Source organism: Triticum dicoccoides, chromosome 2A, assembly GCF_002162155.2.
Source record: "Triticum dicoccoides isolate Atlit2015 ecotype Zavitan chromosome 2A, WEW_v2.0, whole genome shotgun sequence".
NCBI lineage: Eukaryota > Viridiplantae > Streptophyta > Magnoliopsida > Poales > Poaceae > Triticum > Triticum dicoccoides.
The window spans coordinates 708,411,466-708,420,168 of NC_041382.1; positions in this window are offsets into that span (position 1 = coordinate 708,411,466).

Genomic DNA, 8,703 nt, shown 5'->3' on the forward strand with positions numbered 1-8,703 from the left:
AAGTGATGTTACCCAGGGGTAGTCTTGAAAGCCGGCAGCTGGGTTTGACATGAGTCACCGAAGGAAGAGCGAGAAACCTCCTGATAGTGTGAATCGGAAGGATTAAGTAGCTGGCAAATGAGACCCGCCAGTGGGTAAAAGAATTTAAGTTTGGAAAGACCTCGTTTTGACATTTCCGTGGAGCTTGCGTATTTGGTAAGTCGGACGATAACTCTTCACCTCCTCTGGTCCGAGTTTGTCGCCGGCTCTCATGCTGTTGTTGCTTCAAAAGAAAGTGAGGATCCAAATGAGCTAAGGGGTGTGAAAAGCTTACTTTCCGGGTTACCCGTCGAATTTTCTGTCTTGGCAAAGGCTCTGAGTCGGTCGAAATGATAGTTACCTCTTCTTTGACTGCTTGGTTGGTCCCCTGTCATCCTAATGATAATCAGTGTCAATAAGATGGTTGAAAAATGAGCCAAGGGAATCAAGGGCTACCTCTGACTCAGAATTGTCGTCCAGCCCAAGCATCTCAGAAGCAGTTAATTTCTTCTTGCTTTTCTTGATAGTTTTCTTGGCGGCTTTCTTGGCAGCCCCGGCCTTTTTGCCAGCTTCATGGTCATATTGCTTTTTCCAAAAGTCAGATTCAGCCTGTGATAGTCATCAAAGTTGAGTTAATAGAATATTTGAACGATGAGGTAAAAGTAAGTAACTTAGAGACTCACATCCGGTGGCGGGTTAAGTGCGCAGAAAGGGTTCAGACCCACTTTGCTGCAGTCTTCTGGATCTTCATTTAGAAGGGTCTTTGTCATTTCATTAATGGCTTCATCAGTTAAATGCACGGAGCTGTGGTGCAATGGATCCTTTATACCACCCGTGTAAGTACACATTAAACCAGGCCGGCGACTCAAGGGTATGATCCGCCATGAAACCCAGCACCGAACCAAGGCAATGCCAGTTAACCCATTTCCCAGCAGAGCCTTGACCTTTACAATGGTAGGGGCAAGTTTTGTACGTTCAGCACCGGTAAGTTTTTTGGGAAGACGATGTTTTGGGTCAAAACGCTGGACATGATAACCCGACAGTGGATTCTCATTAGCCGAAGAGGTATCTTTGCAGTAAAACCATGTCTGGTTCCAATCTTTGGGGTGACTCCACAAGCAAGCATAGGGGAAGATAGCACCTCTTCTTCGTTGAATTGAGATTGCACCAAGTTCTAAGCTGGATCCGTTCGTAAACTCGTTTTGGCGGTTCAAATAAAAATATTCCCTAAAGAGTTCAACGTTGGGTTCCTCTTGAAGGTATACTTCACAGAAAACTTGAAAATTGCAAATGTTTGACACGGAATTGGGTCCGATGTCTTGAGGATGGAGTTGAAAGAAGTGCAAAACGTCTTGGAAATTTTTTGATCAGGGCGGTGAGAAGCCCCGATTCATGTGATCAGTAAAAACGATGACTTCATCATCCTTTGGGTGAGGCCTTTCTTCGCTTGGTTTGGGGGCATGCCAATGCATGATATCTTTTGCTGGTAAATAGCCGATGTTGACAAAGTCTTTGAGCATGTTCTCAGTAACAATTGAGGGAACCCAAATAAATGAGGTGACTGTCTTCGGCGGTGTTGTCAAGGAAGAAGCTTGAAAGACAGAAAAAATTACCGGTTTAAGTTGATTCATTAAGCCAGAAGTAAATCCTATAGTATGTATTCAGATTGGCGGCTTAAGTGGGGCCTAATGATATATGGATAATTATAAACCAGTGGTATAAGCCGCCATGACAACAATGGTATTCAAGATCTGTCAAGAGCGAATTCTACTAAGTGTTGAGGCAAAAACGTTTCACAGATTGATGCTAGGATTTCGGATTTGGGATACTTTGGATAATGAAAAATATTTTTGACCTAAATTACAGTGCTCGAGGAGTTCATATGTTCAGATGGGTTTTCTTACACGAAGGAGATGATCTAATAACAGAAACAAGTATCACGACTGCCACCGTGCCGGAGAAGTGCTAAGTTTGGATCAAAGTTACCAGTTGCGGCGAAGAACAAGGATGAACTCTGAAGAAATTCGAGAAACCCTAATGGAAGATCTATAATGGAGAAAGGAGAGGCACTTACGGGATCCACTGAATAATGGATAAATTATGCGACTGCTCTGGTCTCGTTCAGGTCGATGCAGCTGCCGGAGTTGAGGAAGCTGATGAGTTCGGTGGCGGCGGTGCTCAGGCGTGCAGGTGTGTCGCGGAGATGTGAGGAAGAAGAAAGGGACGAAGATGCAAGGGGGGAGAAAAGAACGGGACCCCTGTCCTATTTATAAGGATGGGAGGATAACTGACATGTGCGGGAATCGAGGAGACCAAAAAATGGATATGTGACGACGCAAACGCCTCGATTTTTGGGATGGATATTAAAGATAAGGATCCGATTAAGATATGTTGGGCATTGTGCAAAATTAATAACAGATGACGTCATGGCGGATCTCCGAAATTTCAGGAGATGATGTCACGGCGGGTTACAATATCTAGTGAGAACAGGTGAAGAAGGATTTTTCCTAAGTGATAAATATTGACATGAACAAGTTCAAATCAACCTGGGGCCTAATGTTGGGGATATAACTATTAGGTATGACCCGCCCAGGAGGGGCCCGGTTATACCAACGACGGTTCACTATAGCGAAGCCCGTGAAGGTATTGAAGATGGCGGTTCATGAAGATGACTTACTAAGAGCCCAAGGCCCAAAGGCGGCTTAAGGCCCATAGGTGTAAACTGCCATATATATATGACTTGTATTGTAAGGCATGTGTACTTAGTCACCAAGCCGGACACGTTGTTATGAACCGGCTGGGACTCTGTAAGCCGCAGGGCGTTAACCTGAGTATATAAAGGGACGACCCTGTGGCGGTTTAGAGCAAGAGACAACAGATCGAAAGCTAGATCGAGACATAAGTTATACCACTTCAAACTGGATTAGGCCTTTACCTTCACCGCAAGGGGCCGAACCAGTATAAATTCCCTGTGTCCTTTGTCCTGTTTAACCCCTTTAAGCTTATCCTATCGTGATGGCTCCATGACTAAGTCCTCTTGCTAGGACATCTGTCATGACAATTCCATGACAATTAGTCTAGTTTGTGCAAATTCGGTCTTATGTGGTTTCTTCATCGAAGTTATGGTGGAGCATTGACTTGCAAGACGTGAAGCTCGAGACAACGACACCGTAGAAACTTGATGTAATTTTTAGTTTTCTCACATATCATTGTTATTCTTTTTGTGCCAGTATGTTCACCCCGATGTAATTTTCGTTCTTAATCAATAAATTTAGATCGTTTGGTAAACAGATGAGAACATGAATCTGATGAGACTTCTGAACATGCCATTTAGATGAAATATTATGAACAAACACATGGTGAAAATCACGTGGAGGAAGACAATGAAGCTCCTACTAGGAGCAAGATATAGAGGATTGCAAGGTCCTTTAGTGATGATTTCATTATATACCTCGTCGATGACACTCCCAATTATATTCCAGAAGCTTATGCATCCCCAGATGCCGACTACTTGAATGAACATGTAAGTATCAAGATGGATTCAATCATGATAAGTGCACATGGGAGATCGTCCATATGGTTGCAAACCTGTAGAATGTACTTGGGTGTTAAAAAGGGAGTTTAGGCTCTGCAAGTACAAGGCTAGTCTTGTGGCCAAGGGATATACCCATAAGGAAAGCGAAGATTTCTTAGATACTTACTCACATGTGCCTAGACACAACACCATTCGAGTGTTACTACCATTGGTTGCCTTGCATGGTATTCTCTTCATGTAACAGACAGATGGTTTTTTGCTACATGGTTGGGAAGGAAAGGTGTGCAAATTATTGAAATATGAGCATGGCTTGAAAAAAGCAGCTAAGCAATGGCATGAGAAGTTTGGTAAAAATTTAATGTATGATGACATTGTTGTTAATGAAGTTGATAAATATGTATACTATTATTATGGTGGGGGCGAAGAAGTCATAATGTGCTTGTATGTTGATGACATACCGATATTTGAAACCAACCACAAGTCATTGATGAGTGTATTCTTTTGTCTGGTAACTTTGCGATGAACGATCTTGGTGTTACTAATCACTGATGCTATCTTTAACACCAAGGTATTGAGAGATGAGTATGGGGGAGACTTTTGGAGTCTCATTATGTGTAGAAGGTTTTGAGTCACTTTGGCTATTCAGATTATGATTCTTCTTCGACACCTTATGACCCTATTATATTGATTCGAAAGAATCAAGGAATAGCTAGAGGTCATCTCAGATACACTCAAGTCATTGACTGAGTTATATATTTAGTAGAGATGTGAGTCATGAGCATTTGTGGTAAGCAAACCAACCTGTTTTGTTTCCAATGCGGGAGGTGTTCATTGGCGTTCTCTTGAATGAGTCATGCACTATCTAAAGGGAAATGTGAGCTATGTCATACACTACACCGGATATGCGAGAGCACTTGAAGGGTATAGTGGCTCAAACTAGATTTCTGATGCTCATGAGATAAAGGTCACAAGTGGATATTTGTTCACACTTGGTGGTGACATTATTTGATGAAATTCTCGCAAGCATACCATCTTAACCAAGATGAACAATTGGAGCAGAACTCACAATACTCAATAAACCACTATTGAAGCTAAATGGCTTCCTAAGATCTTTATGGACTTGTCAGTGTTTGAAATCAATTTTGTCTATCCTCATCAACTACGATAATCAAATTGTAATCGTCATAGTGAACTTGAAAGACAACCTGAATTCTTCAAGAAAAGTAAAGAGAAGGCTCAAATATGTGTGGATATTGCCAAATTACGAAGTGATAGCATTAAATTATATCCAAAATGTTAAGAATCAGACGAATCCCTCACAAATGGGCTATCACGAAATGAGATAGAAAATGCATCAAAGGAGATGGGTATGAGATATATGTGATTTTCCATGGTGGTAAACCAACCTACGTGATTAGAGATCTCATGAATGAGGACGTGGGAAAATAATTTACTACTCCCTTCGTCTCAACATAAGTGTCTCAACTTTGTACTAACTTTAGTACAAAATATACTACTAAGGTTGAGACACTTATTTTGGGACGGAGGGAGTATTAAAGTAATCTCTAGTAAGCCCATGAGTATGTCATGATTGTAACTTATATGCGCCACCTATTATTAATGAGAAAATTGGTGAAACTTCATGCAAAACTAACAATTCAATCGCATAGTCAGTTGTGGATAAGTGTTGCCACTTGCTCTAGGTGAATCTTCAACCTTAACTAATTTCTAATGAAGATGCCGAAATATCAAAACTATGTTTAAAACAAAGGACAACACAATGTACGCAAAATCTAGCAGGGGATTGTTGAAATTTAGGACGATACACCTGTATAACAGTTGATTCCTAATAAATCTCATAGGTCCATTTATGATGTCATGAAATGGGTTGGAAGTTTAATCCCACATCGGGAGTGGAGGAGAGTTTGGATGAACGTATAAGGAACACTCTTCCACATCCTATTGTGGAATGAGAAGAGTGACACATGTATGCTCCTCCTTCATCGCTCGCCTTTGTCCTATGTGTCGTATTTCATGAATAGGCCAAGCCGGTCTCAAAGTTGTGTTATGTGTGTGCTTAAATGTCGTTGAACGGTCAGATAATTAATTGTTAATGTATTAAAATTCATTAATGGACAGGTGAAATGCAACCGACCGCATTATTGGAGATGTCATCAAACCCTAGACCTAGAAGTCACCAATTCAAATCACACCCGCTATCGCCTCTTTGCGCATGCACCATTGTCGTTTCTCTCATTGCTGCTGCTTTCGGTGTTGGGTGGTTGGTGCGACATATGCCAACGGGTGGCTTATCATTGTGGGAGCCAATAAAACATCGCCGGTGCCTAGAAACGGGATAAGGCGAAGACATGCACGCCGGCGGATCTTACCCAGCTTTAGGGCTCTCTGTGGAGATAACACCCCTACTGCTGCTCTGCGGGGTCTCCACATGGTCACTAGATTGACAAGTAGCTACAAGAGGCTCCTTGAGCTGTTTGGTGAAAGGATGAGGAAGGGCAAGGCTAGCCCGCTTCTCTTGATGAGGTGTCTGGAACTATCGAAAGGGGGATCCCTCTTCATGGGCGCCCTGGGGGGTTTATATAGGCCTACCCCTAGGGGTACAACGGTAATTCGGCTGGGCGTGGGCCCTAGCCGTCTACGTCTATGCTCGCCGGCTTCTCCGTTGATAGATGGGGCCCGCCGACTGGTGGAACCCCCGGCTGCCGGCCTTCTGGTCGACAGGTCGGTCCCACCGCTCGGGAGTCTTGTCGGAGGCTGGATACTATTGCCTTGCCCCTAGTGACGAGGGCTTTGTCGTGGTAAGAATGGCTACAGTGCCGCCGCTGGGCGGCTCATCACTGTAGCCCTACCTCGTCTTATCTCCTTAATGAGGCACCTCCTTCGAGGGAGAGAGCTGGCCGGCTATTGGGAGCCAACCATACCCCAGGCCGACTCCGGGAGGCCTGGCCGCCTTTGGGTGTCTCCCTGACTGAGGGGGCCTGCCACCCACTGGTCATACTGACTGCTCACCGTGGGTGACATCGTGATCAACATGGCAACAGTGCCGCGCCGGACGGGTGATGGCCACCCTGTACGACGTACTGTGGCCATGCGCGTCCCGGGATTCGGGGGTGGCAGGCTTCACTATAGTCGCGCCCTATCTCGTCGCCGTTAGGTGGGCGCAGACTCTGAGGGCATGATCTTGGCCGCCTGCTGAGGGGTCGGCTCCTTGGAGTCAGCCTTCTCATGGCCGGCTTCTTGGAGTCGGCCTTCTCGTGGTTTTGTTTCTCAAGGATTTTTAGGGCAGGGACGCCTTTACGCAGCCGGCCTGAGAGGTAGCCAACTGGGGGAAGGCGGCCCCACGTCTTGGACGCTTGGAGGCTCAATTGGCCTATATATTTTCTGAAGAACCAGGGGAAGCCGACTAGGCTACCCGTGGTCATTTACTCCAACAGTAGTCCCCGAAGCTGGTTGGGCTCCGAGGCAGAAAAAAGACGAGAAGCTCAGTCAGCTTCCTATCTTGAAGAGACGGAAACTGGGAGCCGGCTTTGACTAGGCATGCCGTCTTCTGGAGGTTTCGAAGCTTGAAGGCGGGAACCAGTCGGCGCGCGAGTCAAGCTGCGAGCTGACCGCTCGTCGCCTGTGCGCCACGTGGCACCCTACGGCTGGAGGGGCCTGCAAGCCCACACGCGCGATGGGACACCGCCGCAGTCTGGGGCCCGCCACTATAGGGCCTTGGCCCACGCGCGGATCTTCTGCGGCCCGGATGGACCGCGCGCCCCCCAGCGGCGGTTTTCGCACGCCGTGAAGGCGCAATAATTGCGGGGCATGGGGGAGTGGGCGCAGTTAATCCCACGTCCCCCCACGCCCTGCCTCCTCGGCTTCGCCGCACGGGGCTATAAGTAGGGGGAGAGGAGGGGAGCGCCAGAAGCTCGCACGCTCGCCCTCGATTCGCTCCTTCCTTCTTCTTCCTCCTCTCTGTCGCCATAGCTACCCGCCGCCGCCCAGCCTTCCCGCCTATCTTCTTGGCTTGCTGTTGCTTCGTCGTAGCAGGGTCGCGCGCCTTTCTTCCGCCGCACCTTTCTCATTGTCGCGCCGTCCCCATAGCGTTGTCAAGCTCCTGGGACGGCTCCAACGTCCACGACGACCACGTCGACTTCCTCCGCCAAACGCGGTGGCTGCCAGGCACAAACTTCGTGCGGGTCCGTCTCGCTCCGGAGAGGGAGATCTCGCCGGCACCGGAGGAGGACGAGCAGATAATCTTCCACTCGCACTGCCTGCGCGGCTTCGTCCTGCCGGCGAGCGGGTTCCTCCGTTCCTTCCTCGAGTTTTATCATCTCCAGCTGCATCACCTTACTCCAAATGCGGTGATGCTGCTGTCGGCCTTTGTCGCCCTGTGCGAGGGCTTTCTTGGTGTCCTCCCCACCCTCGAACTCTTGGGGGAATTCTTCCAGTGCAAGATCGGCACCGTCATCGCGGGCGTGCCCGCCCCATGCGGTGCCTTCATCACCATGCGGCGGACAAGTGACAACAACCCGTTTCCGCCCATCCCGCTGATCTAGTCGGTGAAGCTTTGGCAGAAATCCTACTTCTACGTGAAGAACATCGCTCCGCAAGGTGACTTCGTTAATTTGCCGGCTTACGTAGCCGGCCCGCCGGCTGGGAGGTAGCCCTCATGGTCCTTCCGGGCCAGGTCGCTGTCTCAGGGTGGGGCCGCCTCCGTTGCACGGCTCTGGGTGATGATCCAGTCGGAGGGTCTGACTGGGGCCGACCTGGTGGCCGTCTTTGTGGAGCGCCGGGTGCTCCCGCTCCAGGGCCGACCCCACATGATCTGCCAAATGAGCGGCCGCTTCGACCCGCGTTGGCTAAGCACCAAGGAGACGCCTCACGCCGAGGTGTCTTACATGGTGAACTATATTTCCAACTACAAGCTCACCGAGGAGTGGCAGTACGGCAAGGAGTCGTACTCTCGCGCCAATCCTCCGCCTATGGTAAGTTTCTCTTCTTTTCTTTCCTTGTTGTCGGGTTCATGATGGTCGACTCCTGACCAGTCGGCTTGTTTTTGGCAGAACCCCATGCTTCCGCCGGCAACCAGGGCTGCGGGGGTGGAACGCCAGTTCCTCCCCGACCGCACGATGGACGACGTAGAC